Here is a 6,389-nt window from a genome sequence, read left to right on the forward strand (position 1 = left end):
CTTTGATTTTGAAGTTAATGTGGAGACAAAGTGGGAAAAGGAAAGAGAAAGAAAATAAAATAAATAAAAATATATATTTTGTTAACAAAAATATAAGAGGGTTGGTTATTAAGGAAATAAGAAAGTAAATAAAATAGAAAGTGGGGAGAGAGAGAAAAAAAAAACTAATTAGAGAAATAAATAAAGTCTAACCAAATAAAATCTTCTAAAAAAATATACAAAATCCTAGTCTTCGCTACTTGTGGGCTCTATATGATTCTCAATTACAATAAAGAAAAATAAAAAATAAGTCAAGATGGCCGAGTTGGTCTAAGGCGCCAGTTTCAGGTACTGGTCCGAAAGGGCATGGGTTCGAATCCCATTCTTGACAACTCCGCCAGTGTTTTGCTGTCGGTCCCAAGCCCGGGTAAAGGAGGAGGGTTGGTGCGTTAACAGCCGGCACCGGAAAAAAATCTAGCCAAACCTTTTTTTCATGGATTCAACCTTATATGATAATCTTTTCATGGATTCAACCTTATATGATGAAAGCTATGCTAGGGCGTTCCTCGACAAAAGAAGTGACGCGCTACACTATGACCCGGGTGTAGTGATAAGTGGGCAAGGGTTAGTTAGGGCGTCCCCTGTAAGCGACGCTTCACATCGGCACCCGGATGCGGTGATAAGTAGGCAAGGGTTCCCGCGCGTGGACGAGTGCGGGTAAAGAAGCTAGTCCATAAGTGTAGGATTAGATTGGCATCTTGGAACATAGGATCTTTAACTGGTAAGAGCTTATAATTGATATATGTTATGAGGAGAAGAAGGATCAATGTAGCTTGCATCCAAGAGACTAGATGGAGGGGTAAAAAAGCCAAAGAGTTGGATGACTTTAAACTTTGGTATACTGGGGATAAAACAAATAAAAATGGAGTGGATATAATAGTGGATAAAGATTTAAAAAATGATGTGGTGGATGTTAAAAGAATGGGTGATAAGATTATAGCTATCGAGCTTGTAATGGAGAAAGAGTTCATAAATATAATTTGTGCATATGCACCTCAAGTAGGATTAGATAAAAGTCTAAAGCTAGAATTTTGGGAAAATATGGATGGATTAATGCAAGGAATTTGTCAAGGAGAAAAGATTATCATAGGAGGTGATTTAAATGGACATATTGGAAAAGATCAAAGAGGATATGAGAGTGTTCATGGAGGATATGGTTTTGGAGAAAGGAATGAGGAGGGGATTTCAATTTTGGATTTTGCTACTGCTTTTGATCTATCTATTATAAATACTTACTTCAAAAAGAGAGATGAATATTTAATTACTTTCAAAAGTGGACAGCATAGAAGCCAAATAGATTTCTTCCTAACTAGAAGGACTGATAGATTGTTGTGCAAGGATTGCAAGGTGATACTGGGGGAAAGCTTAACTGCACAACATAGACTTGTGGTCTTGGATATGTGCGTAGTCCCAAGAACACATAAAAGGTCTAATGTAAACTATTCCAGAATAAGATGGTGGAATTTGAAAAGAGAGTACTCTAAATCCTTCGTTAATGAAGTAGTCAAACAAGGAAAATGGGATTTTAAAGGGGATACCAATGCAATGTGGAATGAGATGGCTATGTGTATTAAGAAGGTGGATAAAGATGTTATAGGTGAATCAAAAGGAAAGATCCATTCTTATAGAGAGACGTGGTGGTGGGATAGTGAGGTTCAAGCTACCATTAGGAATAAAAAAGCTAGTTTTAAGACATGGCAAAGAACTAAGGATGTTGAGGATCTTCAAAGGTATAGGTTGGATAGAAATGAAGCTAAGAAAATTGCGGGAAAAGCAAGGGAAATGAAGTATGAAGAGTTATACAATAAGTTGGGCACAAAGGAAGGGGGAAAATCTATTTATAAGATAGCTAAGATGAGGGATAGGAAGAGTAGAGATCTTGACCATGTTAGATGTATTAAAAATGGAGATGGTAAAGTATTAGTTTGTGAGGAGGATATTAAGAAAATATGGGAAACCTATTTCTCTAGTTTACTAAATGAGCATTCTTCAAGCACTTATGTTTTGGACGATTACACTTTTCACTAAGGCACCAATGTCCGAACTTATATACGTAGAATTGCGATGTCCGAAGTAAAAGAAGCTTTAAGGAGGATGAAACTCGGCAAGACACAAGGTCCTGATGAAATCCCAATTGAAGTATGGAGGAGCTTAGGAACCCATGAACTAGTTTGGTTGACTAAGTTGTTTAATAAGATTATGAGCACAGGGAAAATGCCAGATGATTGGAGGAGAAGTGTTGTGGTTTCAATTTACAAAAATAAAGGAGATATTCAAAGTTGTAATAACTATAAGGGCATTAAATTGATGAGTCATACGATGAAATTATGGGAGAGAATAATTAAAACCCGTTTGAGACACTTAACTACAGTTACGGAGAACCAATTTGGGTTTATGCCGGGAAGATCTACAACGGATGCTATTTATTTAATTAGGAGACTTATGGAAAGGTATAGAGAATGTAGGAAAGATTTTCATATAGTATTTATTGACCTAGAAAAAGCTTATGATAGAGTCCCTAGAGCGTTAATTTGGCAAGTACTAGAGAAAAGAAGTGTTGCAAGTAAATATATAGATATAGTTAAGGATATATATGATGGTTCGGTGACTAGTGTTAGAACAGTGGGGGGACAAAGTAATAAATTCCCGATAACAGTTGGGCTACATCAAGGGTCAACTTTAAGCCCATATCTATTTACACTGGTAATGGATGAATTAACCAAAGACATTCAAGATGAGGTCCCCTGGTGTATGCTTTTTGCGGATGATATTGTGTTGATTAATGAAACCCAAGTGGGGATTAATACCAAATTAGAATCATGGAGATTAGCTTTGGAATCAAAAGGCTTTAAACTTAGTAGATCGAAGACAGAATATTTAGTTTGTAACTTTAGTCATGATCGGGCAGATGATGAGGTGGTGATACTTGACGATAAAGAGATTCCTCAGAGTGATTGTTTTAGGTACCTAGGTTCAATCATAAGTAAAAGAGGTGATTTAGAAGATGAGGTTTCCCAAAGAATTAAAATAGGGTGGATGAAGTGGAGAGGTGCGTCCGGGGTCTTATGTGATCAGCGTATTCCATTAAAGCTTAAAGAAAAATTTTATAGGACCGTTATTCGACCAGCTATGATGTATGATGCAGAGTATTGGGCTGTTAAAAAGAATCATATAGATAAACTCAGTGTAACAGAAATGAAGGTGCTAAGATGGATGAGTGGCAAAACTAGGATGGAAAAGATAAGAAACGATCATATTAGAGTTGGTCTGGGAGTTGCTCCCATAAGTGATAAGCTTAGAGAAAGTCGTTTGAGGTGGCACGGCCACGTTCAAGGAAAACTTATAAATGCTCTTGTACGGAGAAGTGATATAATCCATATTAAAGGAACTAGAAGAGCTAGGGGTAGACCTAAGATAACCTTAGGAGAAGTGGTGAGAAATGATATGTATAGTTTAGGCCTTGTATCTAGAATGGCCTCGAACATAACTGATTGGAGGGCAAGAATCCATGTAGCCGACCCCATTTAGTTGGGACAAGGCTTATTGTTGTTGTTGTTGTTGTTGTACAATAAAGAAAAATAAAATAAAAATTCTAATCAAATTTTACAAAAATATTCTGGAGTTGGCCCATAATTGCATCTTTAACCCATCATGCTCCAAATCAGGCCCATTTCGCACTGGAGAATTTGAACGGACCTCTTAACATGTAAAAATCGTATGTTTGATACCCAAAACTCCAGATATTCGCTTAAGTCCTAAAAATTCATAAAATTTGCAAAAACAACATAAAACTCAAGATAGCTCCACTCTAAGTGTGTAAAATGCATGCTTTATGTCCTAAGATTCCTCACATAAATATGCTCTTTAGTTCGCTAGGTAACAAACCGGCGACATGGACTGAAATATCGCATCTTGGGTACAAGGGAGCTTTTGTGTAGAGGAGGACTATTGCATATACCATTAGAAATAATTGAACCCTTTACCAAAAAAGAAAAAAGAAATGATTGAACCCCTGATTTTTTCACTAAAAGCGTTATTAGTCATTGCCAACTAATCTAACTTGTGATGGTAATTTTTCAAAAATATCAAAATTCATGGGGAACGATGCATAGCAATAAGCACACAGTAGGTAAGACCCAACTATTAACCATTGGATGGAGAAATAAAAGAAATTAATAAATTGTACAATGGTTGTTATAATTCTTTCTTTCTTGGCATCCAAACATGCTAATAGTGTTTTTTCTTTTCTTTTTATGTGTCTCCTTACAAAATAAAATCTAGTGAATTTACAAGATACAGTAGCACGGGAGACAGCCTGATTTAGATCACAGAGAACAAAATCAATCAGCTGAGTCATAGTAGGTGAGCTATCATCAAACATAACCTAATAGTTGATTTTTGGATTGGTAAGAAATGGTCTAGAATGGCATGTGTTTCAACTTTCAATTCAATATATTAATCCCTTGGTCATCAAAGGATTTCGTGCACTCTTGGTGTTTTTTAACTTCTTCAGAACTTTGTTCTGGTTCATGGCTAATTTACTTTAGATTGAAACTTCTTTTATATTTTGACCCAAAAAAAGTAACTTGTATTGTATGAAGATCTTAATTTATTTGCTTTCGAAGCAATCAGACTTGACACTACAAAATGTGGCTAATCACCCATAGAAAATATAATAAACACGGAAACTTCTGAAGTTAAATTGAGGCACTAAGACCTCTTCAAAGCTCTAAGCCATGGATAAACACTTCCAGCCAACACCATCGAGCGCAGGAGCGGATCCAGAATTCAAAATTGGGGGGAACGAATAATGAAAGTTCAGATAACCTTCCCGTTGGGAAACCACTAATGCTTTTTTACTATACATATTGTGTGAGCCCTTATAAAACCCATTAGGGTTCCACCTCTGAATTATTTTATTATATTAAAAAATATGCCCACATATATTTTACGGGACCTATACGTTTGAAAAAATAGATAAATTATGGATAATAATTTTTTTAGACAAAATATGAATAAATTAAAACAAAAAAAAAAATCAACCCTAGAAAATTATATACAGAGTAAAATTTTCTTTGCTAGGAGATGCAAACCAATTTTTAAATTTTTTTTTTTTAAGTTGAGAGATGCAAACCATTTGCAATTTACCTTACTAATTATAAACATTTTATTTACAATATAAAATCAAAATAACAAAAATTGCACAAGAAATAAAGAATCAAATAATATAAAATATAAAATCAAATAAAAAGAATAAGAAAAAGATAAACGATAAATAAATTGAGAAATATAAAGAATACTTAATTGTGGACAAGATTTTTTTCCAATTTTTCCTTAACCCACACTTATAAAAGGGAAGAAAATTAATAGGAAGAAAAGGGGAGAGAGGAGAGAGAAGAGAGAATAAATAGGGATTTTAAATAAGATTCTAATTAAGAATGACATTTTAAATACTTAATCAGATAAGAAAATAAATAAGAAGAAAAGATGTGAGAGAGAAGAGAGGAGAGAATAAATAGAAATTGAGGAGTTAGTTTTTCATTATGAATGACATTTATACCCATTATATTACCTTTAAAAATTGTTCTCAATATTAGGGGAGGCCAAATAGTCATGTGGGAAGAGAAAAAATTGAAAAGAAAAAAAAATATAAAAATAAAGGAACTAGTATAAAAACCAGAAAAATTAAGGAATTAATAAGAAATTTAAAAAAAAATCAGGGGGTTGCGCAGGGGGAGCCATGCCCCCCGGCCCCATTGCAGGTCCGCCCCTGATCGAGCGTGCAGTTGCCAACAATATGGCCAATGGAAGCCTTGAGAGCATTCAACTGAGCATCCATACAAAACATTCTTATACAAAACGCCATAGATCATCATCTTATTTTGTTATGCCTGCAGTTTACACAAGCATCGGTGCTTGGTCTCGAACCGATGGTTGAACCGATAAAGACACTAATTTACCAATTATCCCATGAGTGGACCGTGTGGCTTGGACCCGAGACTACGGAAAAGCTTGGGAAGATGCCCAAGTCGGGATCGACATAGCTTGGGAAGATCGACGAAGATCTTGATAATCATTAAATAGGTCAAAGAACTAATGCTGGAGAATGTGTGGTCGAACCTCCCAAGCACCTACACCGAAGATCGTGACTTTATACAGCGAGTCATCTCTTAGTTCTTTGACCTTGGGGATGGGTTTGCGTCATTAGGTTCAAACTTACATCCTTATTTCCCTTGATCTCTATAATTCTTTTGTTATTATTGCGTGATATCTTTAGTATGGCTCTTGAATTGTGACATATAGCATTTTCGATATTCAACGATTGTGGCCTCTCCTATCTTTGTACCACA

General features: G+C 35.4%; 1 non-coding gene across 1 annotated transcript; it reads left to right on the forward strand.

Moving 5' to 3' along the window:
- Nucleotides 1–289: 289 nt before the first annotated feature.
- TRNAL-CAG (transfer RNA leucine (anticodon CAG)) lies at nucleotides 290–370 on the forward strand. The gene has a single exon. It is a non-coding gene; the product is annotated as a tRNA-Leu (tRNA).
- The last annotated feature ends 6,019 nt before the right edge of the window (nucleotides 371–6,389 follow it).

Source organism: Hakea prostrata, chromosome 10, assembly GCF_041222555.1.
Source record: "Hakea prostrata isolate BN-2017 chromosome 10, UWA_Hpros_2, whole genome shotgun sequence".
Classification (NCBI taxonomy): domain Eukaryota; kingdom Viridiplantae; phylum Streptophyta; class Magnoliopsida; order Proteales; family Proteaceae; genus Hakea; species Hakea prostrata.